At 43.2% G+C, this 25,313-nt stretch overlaps 1 protein-coding gene across 1 annotated transcript in view; it reads left to right on the top strand.

Annotated features, from left to right (window-relative positions):
- cntn5 (contactin 5) overlaps positions 1 to 25,313 on the top strand; it is a 137,514-nt gene that overhangs the window by 17,457 nt on the left and 94,744 nt on the right. Inside the window, 1 exon segment of the mRNA XM_030380344.1 lies at positions 17,921 to 18,041. The gene's annotated coding sequence lies outside the window, so the exon portion shown is untranslated.

Here is a 25,313-nt window from a genome sequence, read left to right as displayed (position 1 = left end):
CTGTTTTTAGCCGATTCTACCAAAATGCTATAAACTGCGAACCATCTTGTCATGGTAAAAACTAAATCGCTATTTTAAACCACTTAAAAGGCTAGGCTGTGCCCTGCGCAGCACACACCCCCAGTTCTCGTTCAGGTGTACAGCCATACACGTGACACATCGATCATCATACGGAAGCTCTTTGTTCGCCAATCTACCAATCGAGCCTTAAAGACAAGATGGCGTCCACGGGTGAACTACTGATGGTATTGTGTGTATAAAATGTAATTTTTAATAAACTGTACACTTTGTAAGTGTAAATCTGTACACTTACAAAGTTATCAATGCCTCGTTTTATATTTTAAGACCCTTATTATACTACCAAAGAAGTGTCGGGCTACTTCTAGCCTTTTAAGTGGTTTAAAATAACGATTTTGTTTTTACCATGACAAGATGCCCGCATGGTTCTCAGTTTATAGCGTTTTGGTAGAATCGGCTAAAAACAGCCTATTTAAGAATGCGTCGTCATGCGCTTTTGTGCTCCCAAACGAACATCCCATCTCGTTATCATATTAAACATATCCCAGATCCATTTTACACCGGAGTTATCCTTTAAGCCCCAGCACCCCTACTTAACGATCCCCAGGCTTGCCTCGTTAAAAGGAGGAAGTCCATATATGGCCTTGGGGTGGAGCCAGCAGGTTGCCAGACCTACCACTCCCCTCACTCCTCCCTGCGGTCTGCCACAATATACATATATGTGTTTATATATATGTGTATATATATGTATGTATTATATGGAATGCAGTATGCAATAATCATTGCGCATTTCCAATGTAAATCGTCAATATCAAAACATTTGCGATATGAAATATTCCATGCACAATGCGATACCCTTGAGCCACTTTATATTCATGTAGATATCATTGTCTTCCTATATTGTTGTGCTTTATATTTTCACACATATTTTTATCGTAATCGTCCTTTCGTTCTTGAGCTGAGCAATATCCGACCGAAAAGCATTTCCCCTCCGGCATTCAGAGTATTCTGGGAACGCACTACTTGTACACATACTTCAGCAGGCGAGCATAATACAAACGGCCTCAGCAGGCGCTGGGCTTCCTCTGTCCCATTGTTTTCAATTTCCAATTAGCGCGTGTTGTCAACAAAAGCAAACAATTTAAACCTTTTACCAGGAGCCTTCGCCTGCTCGAACAAGGGGCCGTTTGAACTAAGGCGGTTGTTTTCCGCATGTACATGTCTTCTCGCTCGTACCACACAGAACAGAGGCCGTGTCTGTAATTCCCCTCGTACATGTTGTGATGTATTTCTTCTGTCAGTTCACAAGGTCTCCTGCTGAGATGGGGAATTGAAGAGTTTACATCCGTTGCTTCCTTCGTCTATAGATAGTCTGTGCTTAACAAAGACACTATGTTAAAGTTAAAAGGTGTGTTTAAGGACAGTAATTTTTCTGGTTTTCAAGTTTCGTTCAATCAAAACATTACATAGGACCCAGTTCAGTGGATCGACGGCTGACATTACTTCTGCAGAATAGCTGAGCAGTACCAAATGCACTCCATTTTATCTGTTATCAATACCCCTGTCTGTACAGTAAATATTTTATAAAGGGACTTGCTGAAGGAGTTTGGAGGTTTGCTTTAGTAAGGATGCGATCCTGTGGTTCTCATTATCTTTCTCCCAGACAGTCATCAGCTTCAGCTCTTTGTCTCAATTCTCTTGCTGTCTCTCTGCAGTTCATCACACCCAGCTGCCGAGCAAAGCAGGTGACAGAGGACAACACAGAGTTGAGAAGAGACTGGGAATCGTTCTAATTAAAGCTGATCTCTGATTCCCAGCTAGAGTCACAGCTCACACTCTTGCTGGTGTCCACCGTGACTGCGGCAGTGTTTTTACTCCCCCTTTAACTCTCTCTCTCTCTCTCTCTCTCTCTCTCTCTCTCTCTCTCTCTCTCTCTCTCTCTCTCTCTCTCTCTCTCTCTCTCTCTCTCTCTCTCTCTCTCTGGTATATTTTGGAAATAGTGTGGAAGGGTACGATTGTGGAATTAAATCTTGATTGAAATGTCCTTCATCCTGCACAGCAATTCCCTGTTTAAAAAATGCACTGTCATCTACAGCTCGGCTCTTTGCTGTGTGATTTATTACGGTTCACTGTCTGAGTTGTGTCAGGGACTAAATGTGGGCCAATCTTGCCTGTTTGGATATTAAGTCTAACTTAACTCCCTTATTCAACAGGGAAACATCTGTAGTTTCCAAGTGGAGTTCGGTTATTAATGTGGCATAGAAATGTGGTGCATTGTACATTTAAAAAAGGACCTTCCTCAAAGTTCAGTCACTGCGGCAGGTTACGTGCTATGCAGGTCAAAAATACATTAATATGTTACTATTATTTCATCACTATTAGCAGATGCTTTGATCCATCTTGCTGAAAGATGCCCACACTACAGGCTGCAGAGTTCCTTTGGGCTGGGATTCACGCACCAATCCACTATACTTTTCTTTCTTGTATTGGCGCAAGTTCATTTTCATGGAACATATTCATCTCAAAATCATGTATTTCATTTTTTATGTTTGTGTCTAATTCATTTTACAATACCTTTGTTTCGAGTCGAATAAGTCTATTCTACTTCTACCGCTCTTCCCTCCCATGTGTTCTTTCTCAAGGATTCCTCCTGTTACCACTTAGTTTTTTCTTGGGGATCGGATTAGACACCGTCAGCTAGGGGCCATGGGAAGCCCTTTGAAACAGTGAACGGAACAAAGGGGCTATGCGAAAACACAACAGCAAGTAGAGCTTCCCCTATGGCCCACTGTCGAAGATCATAGCAAAAAAACGTGATCACCAAAACAAAAGTCCACTCATGTCACGCGTGGATATGTGTGTGAACGGTGTTGAACGCAGGGCAGCGGAAGAGGCTCTGAGGATTATCCCAGCTAGCGGTGATGAACCACTGTTATCCAATCATCTCCCTCCACAAGATGACTGTCATTCCCCCACCTCCATGACTCCAAACACACAGCGGCCGCATGCCTGGCCACTGGTACACACACACACTACTGCTATTCCACGGCAGTGTAATTATGATTATCACCACCCAACACAGTCTGATCATACGTCATGTGATGCAGCGGCCTATGAAAACTATGTTATAGTCGCCCTAAAAGAGCAGTGAATGTATTCCTCGTAAGCAGAAACCCACTGGTTCTTAATATGTCATATTCCCATTGATTATCGATTAACATATTGATGAGAACAGTGTTTATGTTGAAATAACTGTGATGTAATGCTACGGGGATGGCTTTCTGGAGATTTCATTTTTTAGAACAATCATTCTAAATAAATAGGACGGTGAATTAGTTGTCAACGTTTGCACATATTGTCTCGCTCGAGCTCCTTATAATAACATAATAGGATTAGCATAGGGCCAGGCGTGCCAATGCCCTAACCTCCAGGCAGCTAGCTTATTTAGGAACTCCACTTTTTTCTCCTCCTCCCAGTGACAGTGTTCCTCTGTCTACACGGCTGCCTCGGCCTCACTCTGTCCGGCGCCCTGATGGGATGCCGCCCCCCTCGCCGTCGTAATTGTCTTCTGATTGAGGTCATCAGGAAAATTACAGCATTGAAGAGGGGAGTCGCCAGCTTATGGCCAGACACAACATAATCACCCTCACCATGAATGGATGAGGGGGGGGGGGAGAGGGAGAGGGAGAGAGGGAGAGAGAGAGAGAGAGAGAGAGAGAGAGAGAGAGAGAGGGAGAGAGGGAGAGAGGGAGAGAGAAACAACACAACAAAAATCAATCCCCATCACAGGAGGAAGAGAGGGAAGGAGAGTCCAACCACCCCTAAGGAAGAAATGGGGAGGGAGACCGAGCAAGAGAGACGGCTGGAATGGGAAAGAGGATCGAGAATAAGACAACTAGAGAGAGGACAGCCAGAGACATAACAATGACATGAACATTCGAGAGAGAGAGAGAGAGAGAGAGAGAGAGAGAGAGAGAGAGAGAGAGAGAGAGAGAGAGAGAGAGAGAGAGAGAGAGAGAGAGAGAGAGAGAGAGAGAGAGAGAGAGAGAGAGAGAGAGAAACAGCAAGACGTATGGAGGGCAGCGGTTAACCACGCAGCAGCAGGAGTAGAATGAAGATGGATCTGTGATCTTCCTTGCTTCTCCAAGCGAGATGACGAGCCTGCAGGGGGGCCCCCCTCCAGTGTGCGGAGGGGGGCGTGACCCTTTGTTCCCCCCATCACAGCTGCAGTCTCGACGGGCTTCACAGGTCCGCGTTCCCAACACCTGAGCCACAGCGGTACGGGGGCCCCAGCGGTACGGGGGCCCCAGCGGTACGGGGGCCCCAGAGGCTCGCGGGGCCCCAGAGGGAGGAGATGAAGATCCGTAGAGACGGGGAGAGAGATGTTGAGGAATCCCTAACCCCCCTTCCCTCCCTCTCTGGATGGGGGAACCGTCGTAGTGTGGGCACTGCCAAGAGCACGACGGGAGCCTGTGGTTCTGCAGAGAGGGAAGAGAGAGAGAGAGAGAGAGAGAGAGAGAGAGAGAGAGACAGAGACAGAGACAGAGACAGAGACAGAGAGAGGGAGAAACAGCAAGGCCAGCTCCTTTTTGGAAGCGCCTCATGAGAGATGTAAATGGGAGTCGTAAAATAGAGCTGCTTTCTTAGCTAGGAACTCAAAGCAGCTCCTGTCTTCAGTGTCCCTCGTGCGGGGGGGGGGACAGCAGTGCACGGCATTCTGGGCACAAACCCGTCAAAGCCTGCGTCAGTGATGGTAACTGCCGACTGCACGATTAACATCCCTTCCTGTTAGGGAACCTCCAACAACGAGGCCTTATCACGGAGTCGCTTTTACAAAAAGGAAAGTGCGAGAGCCGCGTGATTTGCAATGTACCGAATAACATGCGTATACCGTGTGGAACAAGAACGAATAAACATGACCAAGGAAACACCGAGATTTAAAAGGTCAAAAGTGGGTTTTGTGGAGGATGCTGGTAGGCGAACATGCGTTAACAGAGGCTTATCCATTCACATAACAGGGGCACACGGAGGCGATTTTCTTCAGATTAATAATAGATAAGTTGCCGGTTGATTCGGGCAACGGGGAAACATACACTGCACACACTGCAGTGTGTGTGCCACAGCCAATAGAATCACAGCATTGGGCTCGTTGGCTTCCATTGCGGTCCTCTGAAAGCTGGGGGTGGGGGTGGAGGGGTGGATCTGGATTCAGTAAGACGATCGCAGGCACGTTTTCGAAGTGGAACAGTGTGTCAGACAACAGCCGGAGTCAGCGAGAGGCTTAATGAACGCACCGCGTGAAAAACAGCAAACCGTGCTCACGCATAAATGCTGATGCTTGATGCCGAACATTTCTTAAAGACCAAATCATTAACAAAGTGTTTACCCGGGGGTTAATTATATAATCATTATCCACTAGAATAACCAGCCAATGAGCGCTTTTCTTTTACTTAGACCTTTATTTTTTTAATGGGCTGCATCGCCATGGTGGTGCTACTGGGGAGGGAGCCAGCAGCTGTATCAGGGAGTGGGGGATGCATGATCACAAGGAATCATTAACAACAATCACATTGAAGGGCTGATGAATAATATGTGTATTTAACAAAGGACAGACATGATCACACCTGAAGGCGCTTTACCCCTATGGAGACTGCACTGATTAGCTGCCATACCTTCATGACCTTCCTTGACATTTGCGGCTAATTCATCAGAAATCCTCTTTAATTTGTTCTACTCGTGGTATTTTTCGAAAGCTGCAGTGCTTTATTTTGACATTGCCGTCAAAACTTTGAAATGAGTTCCTAAAAAAAGACAACCTTTATAAAGGACGATACATGTTCTCACTGATTCATTTGTCAGTGGCAGTATATGTTAACATCTAGTTATAAGTAGAGTTCGAACGGTTGGGTATGGGTATTTCTACTTCACTGTAGGTACACCTATGCTAACAGATAAAAATCTATATAATCGGCCAACCATGACTAATTACGTTTGATTTGTTTACTGCCCAGCAAGGAAATTGTAGTGGAAACAATTCCTTATTTTCCACCAGAAATATAATTGTATCATTCCACTGAGGACGAAGAACTGCCACTGACACCCTGATTTCCCCTCCAGTCTTATCTCCACTTCTTATATTCTATGTTTTTGGGTAAATAAAGTGCCAGAGTTTCTCAAAACTGCACTTACCATGACCTCCGTCGGCCTTGGTTGAAAAGAGCTGAGTCAACACTTGATAAATTTGCTCCCGAGCGATAAGCATGAGGTATGGTTGTCGGGGACAAAACCATCTGTTTGCTAAATGTATAGAGATAAAGTAATGCATTCGTGATCGCAGCTCTGTGGCAGAGCCTTTTCCCTTCCTTAATTGCACCATCAGAAATCGCAGGGAAAGAAAGAGAATGGTTTAGGGTAATTATGATAATTACGTTGATAATTGCCTATTTTTTCGTTGCTTGCGTTAAGATGCAACACAACTAAATAGACACAGGGTTGCAGCCCTTACTCGGGATTCAAGGTGCGGATAAAGCACAAGCACGTGATGGTAATACATAGTGTGTGATTGTTTGTAGTGCTTGTAGTCATTCACATCCCTCCTCATATAGCTATCGCAATGACATTTACAGCCGGCTCAGTGTTTCCCACTCTGCCAGTCTGTTTTGTAAAAATAACTTTTCTTAAGTTCTATTTCTATTCAGTCATTAAGAAGATGCTCATATCTGAAGCAACTTGCAGTGAATTTGTTCAAGAAAAGATGGAGTAAGTGTGTGTGTTGGGGGGGGGGGCAGGGGGGTTTAGTCATTTGACAAGCTCAAGGATGTCTCCATTGGGGATCGAACCCACAACCTTACAGCTAGCGGTCAACATCCTAACCACTAAACTATCCTGCGCATTCACGCATAACGAGCAGTCAGATAATAAAAAATAGACCTGCACGATTGGGGGAAAAATATGAATCACGACTTTTTAGCTTGGAATTGCCAGATTCTCTGACATGATTTTTTTCTCACGAAATGTAATTTTTATTGAACACAATGTTTCCATAACAAAAAAATTAAAATGGCAGTACCAAACATAGTTTTTGGCACCTCTAGCACGTTGCGTTTCTTATGGCCCTTTATAACTGTTTAAAGTGCAGTATCAAAGACGGAATGATTTATTTTGTACATATAGCAGAAGATTTTCTTTAATTGCTGGCCTTTTATAACTACTGAACCAATTATACACACCTGTAAATTAAGGCTTACAATTTTTTAAAAATTAAATAAAATGATTTTTCGAAATCTACAGAGGTGTGAATTGAGATCGCGATTTTATAACGATTTATCGTGCAGGCCTAATAACAAATCAAACAGAACAAAGTTGTTCAACACAACATTGAGTACCGTGACATACATACTCAGTCAGTCTGATTGAGCAGACGTAATTAGTATAGAATGACATTTGTCAAGTTCTTCTATAATCAAGCCGAGACTAAGTGGCGGACGACATATAAATGTCACCAGGGACAGTTTGACAATATTTCCTTAACCTTTGCTCTTCATTTGAGTACGGTTGTTCATCTTCCAAAGTTGTGCTAGACAAGCGCACACATACCCCCTCTTGCTCACAGCTCTTGTTGAACGGTGAAGATATACTGTTAAAGAATTAAATGAAAGGCTGTGGTTGGGTTTGTAGCCTGCTCCACTTGAGCAAATGGCAGTTTAGCATCGACGCTTGAGGCCAGGTCGACAATACGGTTCAAAATGACTCTTGTTATCACGGCTAGGTCAAGGGTTTTAATAAGTGGGGTGTCACTCACAAAAACTGAATTAAATAGACTTCAAAATACACACACAAAGGTGAAAATGCTAGAAATATAAACAGCATTCATAGTTCCAGTTGATCTAATTCGGTTCCCATCTGATTTTCCTTTGTTGTTTGTTTGTTTGTGACCTAAAAAGAAGCTCACTTCCTTTAAACAGCTCTTCTTTAGAAGGCTACCTCACCCCACCTTAAGAAGGTGTGTGAGTCATGATCTCTCCTCATGGCCCCTTGGCAGTTAGGATAATCTGAACAGACAGATCTCAATTTTGATAAACTAGGTAATCTCAGTGTGCTGGTGTTTCAGATGAAATCCTGGAGAACTGGGAATAGTTTCTATATGCTTGTTTGTCTGTGAGTTTGAATTACTCTACGGCTCGATAACAGGATAATCGGATCTGGCTTGAACTTATTCCTTTTCCGGATATACATTTTAGTCGACACGTTGGTGATAATGCTCTGCTTTGAAATAGAAACAGGATTTATGGTAATGAAGAATCCACTAACCCCTATAGATGAAGATAGACTTTAAATGTTATGCTGGATCATGGGTTCTCTGCCTTTCTAGTTAAATGATCTCAGGAGTGAAATCTTCTTTACATTCATTCACCTTGAGAGAGAGAGAGAGAGAGAGAGGGAGAGGGAGAGATTTAATTATTTAATTATTATTTGATTTATTTTCTTCTGATTATACAGACGAGATCTGTGTGCTGAAAGTAGGCCAGTGTCAACAAAACCTGCTGTTATTTTCCCAATCTGAGAGTGGAGACAGGGGTGATGATTATCACTGGGACTGGTGGAGTGTCATTTCTTGCTTGTCTCTCATATGAAATCATCCCAGTTTAGCTGGATGACTGCTCTCATATGAATAGGTGGGAACACACTATCTTGTCTGCTCCCTCTTGCCCTAACCATACCAATGGCCTTCATAGGGCAATATAAGGCATTAATAATAAAAAGTAATAGGCCAGTGGTTCCCAACCTCTTGCAGTCCGGTGATTTGCATACGGGGTCGCGGAAGATGGCTGATTTATGAGAGACGTAGATATATGAAGATGGTTCCTTTATTTATTGTTTAACATTAGATTTTGATAGATTCTTCATTGACGAACAGACTACTCCTTCTATTGCTAATACTGATACTGCTATTGCTACCGCTTCTGTCGCTGGTACAACAGCTAGTAGGGTTCAATCTATGTGTGATGAACCAGATGCAGGTTGGGGTCGCAAGTTGGGGTTGGAAAGTTGGGGTGGAAAAAAATGTCAGGCCTAAAATGGGGTCACAGGCCAAAGAAGGCTAAGAAACTGTATCTGTAGGAATGGGAGAAGCCTGACATTTCCACAACCAATTCCCAATTTTGAATTAGTCTAAGGCCACTCAGTTCCTTAAACATTTCCATGGGGTGTTATCAACGGGAATAGACCAAAATTATCCTGGAGACAATTGGATAGACCCCCAACCAATCAGAGCAACATGTTTACGGCATCCATCTTTGTTGTAAATGAAAATGTCTAAACAGCGCTCCCATAGGGCCCTCTGTGCAGTCGTCGTATTAATCCTGCCCTATATTAGTAAAACAGTTTGTGATTGGCCTTTCCCGGGCGTGGTCTGCTGGAAATCTGTCTGAACGTATGCCAGACTCTAAAACATGAGCTAACAGCTTCTTCCGGTAACCAGGCTACAATAGGACACTTGTAACCAAAGGTAACAGGCATCACAATTCACTTTTAATGCCTTTCAAATAAAATATTATAGTTTCCAAAGGTTTCCTTCGCACAAAGGAAGTAAAAGCTAATTTATGTTTAAACAAAAGAAAAACCATCTGAATGTTTTTACTAGTTCAATGTATCAACAACATCAATACAGTTTACTACCATTGTAATGGGCTTTGTCCCAAAGGTTGTGCACACTGGGAGGAGAGACATTGCCTCCATGCTAATTGTCCACAGCCTGTTTAATAATGGAACCCACAATGACAGCCCACACCTTCATCACAATAAAAAACCTTATCCCCGGTCGCTTGTGCCTGCAAACTTAACTTCTATATCCTATCTGTATTAGGTAAACTTGCTTGTGACTCCTTTGTGCTGTAACTAGGTCCTGCATATCTCATATTGTCCTTATAGATATCTTTTCAGTATGTGTACTTTTGTGATACTTCTTATTGCATCTCTTTTAATTGCTTCTGTGACACTATTTTGGAGTTATAAAGTATCTCTCGTCTTACGTTATGGTATCTTCTAAAGTCTGCCAGACTTTACACTCTTTACAGCTAGACCGATATAGTCAGACTCCCAACCCCTTCAAACTCTGGTTATTAAGGCCAAGGCAGAGGCATACATCAGGCCTAAGACCTCCTTTTAGGCTTGTCTGCAAGGCTTGGCTTTTATGATCCAGCTGATTAAAAAGCCCTGCTCTCTTTCTTTTAGAGATGCATTTCTTCTTCCCTCCCTGGGTTGCAACCAGAGTAGCTAACTAATTGGACTGGGTGACAGGGCGAGATGAGAAGTACGTTTTTTTTTCGGAGACTGTAATGCAATTAAGTTCTTGATTCCTCCCCCTGTCTGTTTTCTCATGTCCTCCTTTTATTTTGATCTACTTTGAGAGTGAAATGTGTTTTTGTAGGATTGTAATTATCACAGTGATGCATCAAAATGGCAGCATCTGTATCAGGAGACGGACCATATATTTGCTCAAGTTATGCTCTCAAACACGATACGCTAAGAATGAGAGACTCAACTTCATTCCTTGTGTACAATGTCTGTGCAGAAACACAATTCATAGTTTTACATTTAATTAATGGGGCATTGCATTATGGAAGTAAATTTAAATGCTATGTTTTAATTCAATGTATTTTAACACAGAATCACAATTGTACAATTTATAGAAAAATGCAAATGCTAAATAATAAATAGATATAAAGAACATCTTTGATCACTAAAAGTAAAGAAAACAAATTGTGTGTATGTGTGCGTAAAACAACTTTTACATTAATGAGAAAGCTATTGGCTTTAAGCAATTGTGTGTGTGTGTGTGTGTGTGTGTGTTTCGTGTTCACATATTGTTGATATAACCTCATTTATAAGCTGTCCCCTCTCAATCTTTAACTCCTCTGCTCTTTCTTATCCTTTGTTAGTTCCTTCACAAACTTTCTCTTGAAGCACTTCCTTTCCTTTATGGTTCAGTGCCTCCAATACTGCTCGCAATCTGTGAATCTTCACACCCAAGTATATATCTCTATAAACGTGTGTATGCCAGTGTGAATGTGATAATGATGCTTCTTTATTTAAAAAAACATACAATTTGAATAAATACCTATTATGCTTATTATCCGGTGTGGGTGTTGAAGTCATCCAATAGTTTTTTTGCTGCACGCTTTGACTACCATTTTGTCTTTCATGTGTTTCTGAAATGAAACAAAGACATCTTAAGTGGCAGAATATCAATATAACAAACAAAACAACGCTTGAACAAACCAAATAAAGGAAGCAACATCATTCTCAGATCCTAATCTGAGGAGGAATGCTCCCATTGTGTGTTATTAAATTAATATTCAGGTGGATTTATGAAGTGTGCAGAAAGCCCAAAATATCTCCATTATGCGTTTCAATTCCCACAGTCCAGCACGTTCTATTTTCTGCATGCTATGGTTTTTTGTTTGTTACTCTCCTTGTTATTAATAAAGGTTGTCTTCCACAGGCTTTCTAGCCCAGTTTATTTTTGGAAATATTTCCTTATAGCTTCTTTCTAAGTGCGGAGTGGGACATTGTTTTTATGATTATGTTCATTTCAAGAAAAACAAAAGAACATTGTACAGGCTCTTTTGAAGCATCGTTTGCTTTGTTTGTGAGAAAATCTGACTCTTGTTTTCAGGGCCAGTAGTCTGGTTGTAATCGACCGATATTGTTGCTTCCGCAATCATGTTTTGATTTATTATTATATATCCAGAATAGCATGTTTGAGGGCCTGAAGACTATCTGTTTTTAGGATGTTTTACTGGACGTACATAAAGAGACTTTTCACTATATAGGACAAAGTCAGTTCCTGCCAACGCTAAATTTAGGTCTGAATAAATACTCTAATCATCTCAGCTGTGTTGTGACTGAGAAAAACGACATTGATTCGAATGATGATACTTTCTTTAATATTTTGTCTTCTTAGCTGCCGATACGCCTAACTGTTAAATCGAGAGCTAATGATCCACGACAGCTATCAGTTCCAACAAAATTGTAAAATACCTGAGCACTAAGAGAAAAGAAGAGAGAGATGGACATGGTTGCACAATGCACATAGTGTTACACTGCGTGCCTTGTTAGCAATGCCCAGGGAAAGAAAGCCCAGTCATGTCTGACTGGGTTCCAACCCCATGTCCAAGGCCTTCCTGAAGGCCCTGGTGAGCCGGATGCCCACTGTCTGTTCCTTAAGGACATGTTTCGAAAATAAATACAAAAGAAATGTCACTGTAAGTCTCTTTCGACCAACCTCAGGCCCATGCAGGGTGGCTTGTTATAGAGAGCCTGCTTCACCCCTTCCTCCGTCCCACAAGACACAATCATGGACTATGCACTTCATTTGTGTAATTAATGGCACAATGAAAACTGGATCCATTCATTATGACTCGTTGTTGACCAGTGTACATACTTTTGCGAAAAGAAGTTCCCATGGTGATATTGTCCAGCCTTTAGGAGGCCATGTCTAGGTGTGGGGCTTCTTATCTGCTGTAGAGAGCTTTTGGATATCTGGAAACGCTGGTGGAATGTGACGAAGGTATCACTCATCCTCCTTATGTTAGAAAATTGGGTTGTGATTTATTTATTTATTTTACCAATCTTTATCACCGGTATCCCCAAAATGATTGGCAGCCACTATGAAAACAAGCTGTGTCTCCCTCACTGTGACAGTGTTTCTTTTTCAGTTTACCGCACTCAGTTTTCAGTTGACATCCAGACACTGCGACACTTTCATCGCTACGGAAACATGGAATTAACAGGACACGCTCATAGAAGTAACACTCGCAACCGGGGGATAATAGAGAGCGACACAGGGAAGGGTGATGAGGGAAACACAAGCAAACACAAATCAAGTCATATTTCAGTAGCAGTAACAAGTTCCTCTGTATATCCAGTGGTAGGCTCGCCCGCTCAAACTGCCACTTAAGGTTCATCCAGGGCAGAGAACGTGTCAGTTTTTCTGTTTTGAGACGACTTTTCGGTTGATTGATGTCGGTGGCGGCTGCAGCACTAATCCGCGGACGAGCTTGCGAAACCGAGTCAAAGATACACCTCAAGAGTCGGGTGGTGGGCGGGTGGGTGGGTGGTTGGGGTGCAGCGGGTAGTTCACACGTACATGCAAATCATACGTACACCTACTCTGGGTGAAGACGATTTCAAAGTTTTCAAAGCGTTTCCCGATCCTTGTTTTATTTTTTTCCGTCACCTTCTATATCCACGCCTTGCTTACTCCGGTGCCACGGTGTTTAATGACTTGTGATATGCACACATAAACACTACCCTTGGTGAAGATCAACTCTATATACGGCTCTCAGAAATACAGGGACTAGTTCACCACACACGCTAACACTTTGATGCCATACTTTAAGTCTGTCACAACCCCAGCCCTGTGTGGATGTATGTGTGTGTGTGTGTGTGTGTGTGTGTGTGTGTGTGTGTGTGTGTGTGTGTGTGTGTGTGTGTGTGTGTGTGTGTGTGTGTGTGTGTGTGTGTGTGTGTGTGTGTGTGTGTGTGCGTGTGTGTGTATGGGGGGGGGGGGGCTATCGTGCAACACACCCAGACACCCACATCAATGTACATCCACATATAAAGGCTATGTGTATGCACATTGTTTTGAATCAATGTTGTATATTGTGGCCATTGCCGTATATGACTTTCCTGAATACAAATTATTCCAGCGTCTGGTTGGGAGTCCAGCAACGCTGTGTTCTTTTAATAAGCAGGGACATAGAGAGTAAAGGTGGAAGAGAGACATACAGTTTAGAGGCACAACATATATGCAGAGAGAGAGAGAGAGAGAGAGAGAGAGAGAGAGAGAGAGAGAGAGAGAGAGAGAGAGAGAGAGAGAGAGAGAGAGAGAGAGAGAGAGAGAGGTAGTAGTATCCTATCTTCTATCGTTAAAACAGATGGATAGGAGAGATTGTTGGGGGTGGGGGGGGAGACTCTGGTAGCTGGTTTGGGGTGGGAATGAAATCTATACTGTAGAAGGTGTCAAAGGCCCAATCTGTACACGTCGTAACTGTAACATGTTCATCTTTGGAAAAAATAATAATGTTAAGGGGGGGGGGGGGGTGGGTGGGAGAGAAAGAGAGTAGGGAGAGTAGAGACTGAAGAGGGGGGGAGAGAGGGAGAGAGAGAGAAAAGGCAGAGAAAGATTGAGAGGAACAATACAGGTAAAAAGGAGAGAGAGAGAGAGAGAGGGAGAGAGAGAGGGAGAGGGAGAGGGAGAGGGAGAGAGAGAGGGGGGGAGGGAGGGAGAGACGGCGATGGCAAATCGTAGAGGCGTATAAAAAAGAGAGGGAACGAGGGAGCGAGCGGCTGAAGCGTGCGGTTGACTGGGGAGGATGGCAGTGTGAAGCCTACAGACAGAGCGATGTTTGATGTGGGGCAGTCAGCTGGGAGGACCCCTGTCCGCCTCACTGCAAGCCCACTCTATTTGATCTCCACGGCGGACCGTAGACGCCTCGCAAAAATGATAAAACACTTTCTGGAAGCACACAATAGATTTACCTCGACCCCCACCTGAAAGACACGAAGCGAGACACACCTTCTGTATGATATCATGTTCAAGATTGAACGGCTTGTTTCATTTTCATCTTTTCCTTTCTTTGAACCCTATTTTTTCCTGTTTCAAGGGGTTAAACGCAAAATGATTGTTTGGCACATTCAGTCAATCAGGCGACCATGCTTTCACCCACCTGTCTGTCCGTCAAATAACGGGGTTAACCAATCAAGCAGGTCCACCTGCCAGCCAGGCAGTCAGACCAACCACCTACTTATCAGTCAAGACAGGCAGACTTTCCGCCTACACATCAGTCCGTCCCTCAACCCCTCAATCCACCATCTACCAACTTATCAGCCGGTCGCACATATCCACCTCCCTGTCAGTGTGTAAGTCCACCCGTCCACCCCCGCAGCCTGTCACTCATCTGGTCGGTCTAAACCCTGGGCCAACACAGGAGATGAAGGCAGAATAAGTGGAGGTGGCTCTAGGGTGAACTAATACTACAGCTGGATGATGGAAGTTCTGTGCATGTGTCAGCCCACCTCAGTGGGGCCGATGGCTCGGCCGCCGTGCACAAGTGTCCATGTAAGTGGCCGGAGAAAGACAATGCTTGAGCGCTTGAACGGCTAAAACCTAGTCCTGCGTGGGCCTCGTCGATATTGGCATGTGGGCAATAAGCGTGAGCAGAATAGAGCATGCATGCGCTCTCGCGGGCTATCTGTGCTATAAGTACGACAGCGGCGTACAGTAGCCCTTGAGCCTCCAACGCTTTTTTAAGATACAAAGCCCCGCGGATGTATTTTAAGCTCTGAAGAGCAGAGTAAGCATGTTAGCTTTTAGCGGCGGCGGCGGCTCTTCAATACTGTAGGCGTTTACTGCAGCGAGGCTAATCAGATATCTGAAGCAAAAATAAACATTTACCCCTGAATGTGGAGACAAATCGTATAACATGTCGGTGAACCTACGGGGAGCGGAGCCTCATTTAGCCTAATAGTCCAGTAAGCTGAGATTTTAGTGCATTTAAGAGGATAGAAAGGCAGCATGCGGAGCTGAATTTAGTGAGTCTAGTGTGGGGCAGCACCCGTTCAAAAGCAGCGTGATCCTGCCTGCTCCCTTGCAAATCTTTTCTGCCGCAGATTCACCTTGATGTTCAGCTGGGCCGTCAGTCTTCTGGCCTCGCAACGGGTCTAAATCAAGCTGCACATGGGTCAGCTTGGGGTTTATTTCTTGTTGCAAAAGGTCTGCTTTTGAGCAATTGAATGATCATGATCATTTGAACAGATACCCAAAAGCGGCTTGCAGTGAATTTTAGTTTTGTGGATAAATGTCAGTAAAGGTCCTTGTATTGCATGCTTTATATACTAAATAATATTCATAATATCTTGCTTAACATGAGTGCACAATATAAACCCTCTATACATTAATAATGTGGATATTTTCTCTCATCTGTTAATGTGAGGCAGGTTGTGCCAGTTTTACATTTAACCCCTCAGTAGCGGCTATTGTGTGTGTTGCTGACTTGTGCCTGGGGATTAACATGGCTGAATGGACCATGTTATTCGCCAATGGCATGTATGCTAAAGGTTATTAATTGAGGTATCATCAATTGGATCTCAAGCCGATATCTAAGGCTAAAAAAATAATCTCTCAATCTGGACAGCTTTCACTGCCAATTGTTTACTGGTTTAATATCCGTTCAAACAGCAGTGTTGGCCACAACTTGACAAAACCTCACTAATAACCCTCCTGTTTTAGAGGCTTGTAAGTCACACCTCTTTGCAATCTGGTAGACAGCAGGACGCACAATTGTCGCGTTTCCAATGTTTTTTGGATGGTAGCAAACTTCTAAACGTATTAGTGTAGTAGAAAACCTGTATTTATGTGGATGGCAGATTTAAAGAGCAGGTTGGAGTTAGGGTTATCCTTGAGCAATCATGCTCAAGGATGCCTAGCGCTGAACTACATACTGTATATAGGGTTTTGAACCCAGATCCTTTAAGTTGGGAGTCAAACACCCTTACTCTCTTGCCTATCATTCATAATCGTATTTCATACATAAGCAGGCGTGTCACCTAATCAAATATGTGTTGTGGTACTTAATGAATAAATACATAAGGAATGAATGAATACATGTATTGTCATTAGCATGATGAGGACAGCGGTAGACACGATGTTGATCCTTAAACCTCCAACCCCCAATGCACCACTGCATCATTGCAGCCATTTCGCACGTCAGAGGGATTAAATCCAGTAGACTACTTTAAAACAAGTTTAGCAAGTAAATAATACAGAGTGAGGGGGGAAGCCGCACTCGTGGTGTGGTGGGGAGCAGTGTGGTTCGGGCCCCCCTTGTACCTCTGCTGAGTCACTCCATAGCCCCGGGGTTGTCTTCAGGGGGGAACCTGGGGTCAGAGTCTCTGAACTTCTAACCGAACGTAGAGGCTTAACCTGGGGTTCAGACGTGTCCTGCATGTTACCGGAGTGCAGAAGCAGTAGAGAGGGTGTAGAAACTACGGATAAATAAACACACCTTGAGCAGAGCACACTTGTAACAGTCTGACATTGATACTAGCAAGCTAGCTCTTGTTCAGCCTATATTGACCTGGGACTAATATGAGACCTGCATTTCGAATGGTTAATATTGTTGAGAATATTGGGATCAGGGGAATAGCTTAACAGAATACGGGGGAACAACATAACACGCTGGTAGTATAACTATGTTTTTGGGGTCGACACACAAATCTTGTTCACCTGGGAAAAATGTGTCCCTTTCATATGGGCTGCTTCAGAGTATATTGGTAGTTGTGAGAATTTAGTATACTGATTGAATGTTGAAAATATTGATAACACATTTGTAGTGTAACAGTCTTCTGGGGACCAACATAACACACTGATAACATATCAGTCTCTTAGGGATTAACTTTGCTGATGCTGCCAATGTGACCAGCTTGTCGGATGGTTTACATTGTCAGTTAGGTTTGGGGTGTGAAAATCTTGGTAACACACTTAAAAATAAAAAAAATGTTAGGACTGATATTTAAGTTTACTTGGATACTTCTCATTTCAAGATTATAAAATATGGCATCTGTATGTCATTGTTTTACACAGTGCAAAGCTGAATACGTTCTGAATGTTCAGAACAATAAAAAATGACATTGATTCATGAAATTTTTAATGGTTCCAAACACCAGTGGTTAAATTCGATGGTAAAACTGATCATAGAACAATGAACATCATTATCATTTTACCCCTCATGTGGAATGAGGGTGGTTGAAGGTCCTTTATCCTCATGCAAGTGTGTGTGCGTGTGTGTGCGTGTGTGTGCGTGTGTGTGTGTGTCTTCCTCTTCTCGTTAAATCCCAGGATCAGTTTTAATGAAGACCCAGATCCTCCACTGACCGTCTGGCTGAAGGGACTCCAAGAAGAAGCATGGGGTCGTCATGGAAACCTCTTCTCCTGCTTTCCTTAATCAGCTGCCTTTCAGGTAGGATGCTGCTTCAGATTTCAGGAGTGGTGGTGGTGGTGGTGGTTGTGGTGCAGGAGAAGTCACGGGGTAACCACAGTGTCTGCGATATGACACAGTGATATTGTACATTGTCACTAACGTAGCCTAACAAAGTTTAACCGCTGTGTCGGCTTTCCGACCGAACTTCAACAAAAACAGACGTGAAGAAAAGTTTAAAACAGTAACCTGACAGGTTGTCAGGTTACATTGTTAAAGCTACGGTAGCCAATTTAGAAACGCCATCCAGTGTAAGCAAAAGTATCCAACTGAAAAAAGACGACCCCTAAAAGCCACACCCCCGAAAACAGAATGCCAGCTAGCTTTAGAAATAGGTCTTCTTGTGGAAGACTCCTGTCATGCTCAATGAATGCACGGGCAGAGACGCGCGCAGCTAGTAGAGACAGCCATCCAATCATGTAATTCGGGCTGAATTAAAAGATTGGTTGGGTTTATTTCATGGCTGTATTCATATGCCTGTGACAGCCAAGAATACCAGATTTCTTATTTTTTCCAAGCACTTGAATTATTGGTTATATTGCCTACCCTAGGTTTATTTGGGTTACCATAGAGACACAATGGGTGCTTTTTTATTGCAGTTTGTGTTTTTTGGGCATTGAACCAGATACAGGAGGACATATTTGTGTAGGACGTAATATATTGGGGATAATTCAGGTAGCTTTGGCATTTGCCTTCGGCTTTGACTGATTGCAGCGAAAAATTATAATGAACCGAACCACAAAGTATTTGTGTGAGTTCCGTGAGTAAGTGGCTATTTTTTTTTATGTTTTGTCAAAATGAACCAAAGCACAATGAACCAAGGTATCAACACATTTAAGTGAACTGCAAACTTAGTGCTCAGTTTGAATGATCTAAGGACGAACACACAAGTAACAATCCTGTCTTTCAACCAGAAAGCCTTCAAGAGTACCAAGATCCCCTGTTCAGCTTAATGTTTGGTTCATAGTTCCCCGGTTTCCCCTTGAATCGGGATTAGGTTTGGTTTGTTAACAAGAACGTATCAAGTGGAAGGCTGCTCTTTCTGTTAGACTAGTCTGGGTTAAAATCAATCACTTAATCCTTAATTTTGTGTTATTGTGAATCAGGCTGGGTTGTCTAAACACCACATGCATGAAATTGCATGGGCACTAGCCCTGGCCACATGGTGTATGTTGCCTTTGAGCTTGGCCAATGCTCCATCCATGCACTTGTTACGGTTTAAACCAGCGTATGGAGCAATTTTGGCTGGTTTCTGTGGCCCGCAGCTATGGCTGAACCTCCAGTGAGTCAGAAACACACATTTGAATAAGAACACCTAAGGTTATTCCTTATTTTCTTCAAACCACTTTAATCTCTCTCCCGTCTTCTTAAAAGCACACAAAAATAGAAGCATAGACAAACAGACACATTAGTACATATATACCCTATTATGGGTGGTGTTAAGGTCCAGTCAGTGTTGAAAGGGATTGTGGATCCAACATATTGGTCAGCCTTTCGGCCTCTCTCCTGCAGCGTGGACGTCGTGTCCAATAGGGCTTTATTCATGCATTGTGACCACAAAACACAGTGATTATTCTGGGGCGCCTCTCAGATGCACGTCCCTCAAAAGTGAGGGAATAATATGGCGGAGAAGAGTCTGTTCAGGAGAGAGGGATACGGCCTTGGCTGTGGAAAAGGGCTGTTCATTTCTGCATCTCACACAGTAATGGGAATGTATATATGGTGTATGTATGTGTCCAGATGAATAGAACAGGCTGTGCTCAGCTGTGATGTTCTAGAGAAGGGGGCTGGACAGATCTGAGGGTCATATGGGCGGTGCTCTGCCAGTGCATGAACACTCTCCATCTGTCACTTGGTCTGGATGACGGTTACGAGGACGAGAGAAAAAATACGCAAGATGTATGCGTCTTATGGTATTATTTCTGGGTATTATACAGCCTGTTCAAATCCCCCTGCATGTAAGTAATTCATGTAATGTGGAAGGACCAGATGTATGGACACCTTTATCCAAAGTTTCATGCAATACCACGTTCCAATACATTCAGTCGGAATCAAACCCTTCCCCCTGTCGGCGCTGATGCCTCGCTCCTCCAGTCGAATGACAAACAAGTGCCTTTTTTTGAGTGTGAAACTGTTAAGATGCTTCAAAGTGTAATTATGAAAACGATCTACTCTGTCACATTTGAAATTAGATATCTTAATTACTATTATCCTTGTTATTATCATAATCGCTTCCTGTTTGTCTTTCGTGACCTCCCTATTTTTTATATACTATGTTGGCAAGAAGAGCCTAGAGAACGTAGCTAAAGACACATTCTAAGGGCTTGTACTAGAAAGGGTGCTTAAGTGTTTGCGAGAGTGTTTTATGTCCCTTTAAGTCGTTGTGTGAGTTCCGTGAGTAAGTGGCTAATTTTAAAGCAGGGAATGCCTCACATTGAAACTGGTTAGAATCTGAACAATGGGCAGATTGTGATTATCCTGAAGAAGAAAGCATTAGCACGAGCCTGTCTACCGTTTGCTATGCGGGCTCTAAATGTAATCTGATGTTTAAGTCAATTTAACTGGACTGAAAACAATTACCAAGCATTCTCTTTATTTATTTCATGACATCTTTCAAAACGTTAAACATTACTTCAATATGTCAGAATTCATGAAGCAATAGATAAGTTCCCACTTGGTTTGTCTGTTTTTATGAGATGGTTCATCTTAACATTAAATTACATCAGGGTTGTTTATGGCTGACATCATTTGTTTACCCTCTACAGTAATTTACCAACCCTCTACCGGATTTGAAACCCCCCTACTGCAATCCATCACAACTTGCATACAATATAAGGCTTTTCTGAGCAGCCATATAGAATTTTATGGGGATTGATTTTTCCTCTATTTATTATCTGCCCATTTTTCTATGAAGATGAATCCAGATAATTATCCTGTGACCTTGAATGTGTGGTCGTTCATTGGACTCGACTGAATTCACGGTGCAACCCCCCCCCCCCCCCCCTCTCCCCGCCTAACAACACTTTGCCTTGAATTATTTAATCTGAGTGCTTTTAATCAACTTTTTTTTATCACATCAAACATTACCATTATTTCTGTACAAAGTGACAAAAACAACACCAAATTAGGAATACTTAAAATAGTGACTCTTTATATACTGACACAGCGTCCGTTTATCCAGAGGTAGTGCTATAGGAAATTGTGGGATAAGGTGTCGCTCTCACTGTCACTGACACTATATCTTGGTATAAGCAATAATAATTGCGGTTTACTCAGATTTGATTGTAGGGGAATAGGCCAGGCAGTGTTTCAATGATGATGCAAACTTTGTTTTCTGACTTGTGTGTTGAAATTAAATAATGCATATTTAATGTCTTCAAAGTTGATTTCCATCCAGTTCTTTTTTTTCCTAAAACGCTGTCAACTTTCACTTTTTCATTTTCTATACACATGAATATTGAGGGTAAAATGATAAAACCCATTGCCACATTATGCAGTCCACACACATGCATCCATGCAGTCATGTGTTTGAGTTCAAGGCATCAGTTACAAGCAATTCAACAGCTAACAAACGCATTTGCGCAGGAATCACATTTATCCATGAAATAAAATGCACCCTATATATCTGCTCTGCCCTGCAGGCAAACTAAGATCACGATATTATGCATGCGTCATCGCTTAGGATGCTCTTCACATATCTTGTTCTTCCTCAAAAAAGAGATTCCCCACTCTCCGCATCCATGGACGCTCTGCGAAGAACTGTCTTCCACATCAGCTTAATCTGAATGGAACCAGACGTGTCTCTGTGAATCTTCTGCCAAAACCCATTTTCTTGCTCTTTTGGTCAAACTAAGGCTGAAATTACTGCATCCTGTCAGCCTGCAGATGGAGCTTGCAATGGTGCTTCTGAGCAGAGAGCTCCTTTGGTCTGACCCTGTTAACAGAAGAAATTAAACATGCACAAGAAGAAGATTCTTACAAAGGTTTTTTTGTCTTTTGATTGGGTTTTTTGACACTGGTTGAAAAGGTTTCTGGGTTCAAACCTCAATGCAGGCTTGAAAAAGACACATCTGATTTCCCTGAAAGGTAATATGGACAAAGTGTAAAGTTAATAGAAAAATAACCTGAAGCAAGATAAGAGAATGGACAATATCCCCCTATAGTGAATCTTTGATGTGCAGATGATTACTGGCCTTTGTCACAGGTCACCTGGTTGATCCGTGTACTTCTGAGATTGGGTTCCCCCAGGTCAGACGTGGCTGGGCTCCACTCTATCCGTCCTGGTACTTAAACAAGGTCCAGGTAGTCGAGTGGTTCTTCTATTTGACTCCCTGCTGAAATGTTCTGTGTTACAAACCGAAATGTCTGCATTGGATCGGAAATCAACTGGAAGTCCCTTTGGCTAAAGAAGAAGGGTGCAGTAGGCTACTAGCATCCAAACACTTTGATTGGCGGTGCAGTATACCTTGTTAGAATATTTGCCTGGCCTCATGTCAAACATCTATATGGGATGCTCTTCAGTCTCAGCTCTCATCATTATTCTCCGGTGCGATGATCTGATCAGAGGTCCCTCGTGGAGATTCAGTCGGTGAGATCATTAGACGACCCATTCAATTGATAGTATCTCTCTAAGAGGAGTAAGGAATAGGAATACTTCTTTTATTCTCAATTAACGCTTCCTAAAGGATTGGTAGACCCACAGAATGCAATTAAATTATCGTTATTTAAGTTAGTGTTTCCCCCCCCTTCCCGTAATATTAACATTATTACCTAGAAATTCAATCTTGAGTCCCGGTGATATAACGTAAGCCATCATGGAATGTTTCAGCGGGCCAATTGAAAGTCAGTGGAATGGGTGAGTTTGTCAAGAGGTCTGAATGCCTCCGCAAGACACTTTCTTACATCAGTGATTCATGAAGTCGGTTTGGCCGAGGGCATAAGAGTCTTTACATACCGGGCACGGCCACTCACACACACACACAGACACACACACACACACACACACACACACACACACACGCATGCGCACACGCACGCACAGGCCAAATAAATACTATAGAATAAATGTTTCCAACAAAAGATGCTTTACACACCTTCTAGGAAATGTATACAAAACGGAGTGGTCTTAAGGGCCCTTGTCAACAGCTGTAGGCTACTACTTGTGGATCTACTTCTACAGGTGGCAGATGTGAATAGCACACTTGCAACCTTCCTGTTAGTCACAGTACATGAGTTTCCACATAAGAGCTCAAACGCCGCTTTACATTTTGATACCTCTATTTCATTCTCATTGCTTATACGGTCCAGCACTTCTGCTGGGACCCATTTTTCTCACCCGCGATGAGTTATGATGAGTAAAATACATCGCACCTTGTCTCAGATAAACTAACCAGAGCGGGAATTCTTTTTAATAAGCGCTGACACGCTTTAAACCGGGCTGTATCTCAAATTCCGACCCAGGTGTAATCGTCAGTCGAGACCCCCTCTCTCTGAGAAACCCCCCTCCGTCGTCGGAGCCCCTGACCTGGATCTGGCAGGCGCGGCCACGGAGAGATGATGAAACACTTTGTTACACCGCTGTGTTCACCCGAACAAAATACGACACAAAGAGGAGTGTGAGGCGCCTTCTGCAGCCGCCGCCGCCGCAGCAGCAGCAGCCCGTTAAACGCATGTCTGCTCCTGTTGCAGTCTGGGTAAACAACGGCAACATCTAGGCCACTTCCCTCCTCCTCTTCCAAAGAAAACAAACCCCAGCCACCATCTGCTCTACTACCGACAGGCAGGCCTATATTTAGACAGGTTAACTTCTGTGATGATACAAACAAACAAACAAACGTGTGTTGATGGGGTGTGGGCGTCAGTGCCGGGGCGCTCCCGGCCCTCATCGCACGTGCCATCAGCGGGCTGCCATGGAGAGTGCGGGGCTCCACGGCAGGCCTAGGGCCAAGTTTATAATAGCACAGGGTTTCCCAGACCCTTTTTTTCGCCTCGTTTCGAACGAGTGGTGCTGTGCGGTGCGGTACGGTGGAGCTCGGAGCGGGACAGATCGGTTACGCTAAATCTGGCTCGCGTTTCCGCCTCCGACAGTTCCGCCTCTTATGGTAGGGCGGGGTTTAGGCCGGATGGCGATTGTTTTTTTTATCCCCATGTCGCACGGAAGTGACGATTCCAAACAGCGGACAGCCTGTGTAGCTCCAACTTTTCGGCACCCTTTCATACTGCTTGGTACCCGAAAGGAGGAGTAACGAAAAAAAAAATAGGATAGGCTCAGAGCGCTTATCTTAGGACCCTGCCCGACTTTTGGCAGTGGAAACGCCAATATAAGCAGACTGAGCCGCACAGAACCGAACCAAACCGAACCAAACCGAACCGTACTGCACATCTTGGTGAAATTAGGCAATAATCTCATGATGTAGCCCATCGCAGCCCGCTGAGCACAGCTGAGGAACCCCTTTATCACCGCCAAAACGCGAATGTTTACTGTGAACTTTTATCTTGTATCTTTCTTATCTATCATTATACTATCACTTTGGGAATCCTAATTATTTATATACTGGCCTAGGTGTTTAATATGGAAGAAGCTGAGGCATATTACTTCATCTGGTTTCCAACTGTGTTGATCGCAAACAATCAACATAAATAATAATTAACCAAAAATATCCATTTAACGTCCACATTTTAGTTTAGTGATAAAAGCAAAATCCAGATCTGTACAGGTACCTCTGGAACCTGCTCACGTAAGCTTACCCTGCCCACCCTGGTAAACTGTAATCACTGTAATCAATGTATTTTCTGGAGTCACTGTAGTAGAAGACTGGTTGGTTCCATTGTTGGTATGTTTTAGGTGACGCAGACTGTTTTCAGGCAATCCAACCAGGACCCCCTGTTACCTGTTGAGATGGTCAAAAGGCTGTTTTGACATTTTTCTGTCAAAATTGGTACCCTGTGTGTGCATCATGCATGAACATCCCTGTATATCTTCAAGAGCGTTTGTTTGCGGGTTCGCATCATGCATGCATATGTGCCTGTACCTATGTATATATATCTACGTATACATGTGTATCCTTGAGTACGTGTTCATGTGTTGGTGTGTGTCCATTAGGGATGGGTCGGTCGCGAACGATTCGTTCACAACGAATAAATCCCAAAGGTGAACAACAAGAACTGATTCCCAAAACAAGAGAACTGATTTTTTTATTCTTTTTTTTTTTTTAACATGAGACAAAAATATGGTCAAGTAAATTAAATATACAA

The sequence above is a fragment of the Gadus morhua genome, chromosome 16 (assembly GCF_902167405.1).
Source record: "Gadus morhua chromosome 16, gadMor3.0, whole genome shotgun sequence".
NCBI lineage: Eukaryota > Metazoa > Chordata > Actinopteri > Gadiformes > Gadidae > Gadus > Gadus morhua.
The sequence above is the reverse complement of the archived record's forward strand: the minus strand, read 5'-3'. Positions and strand labels throughout refer to the sequence as shown.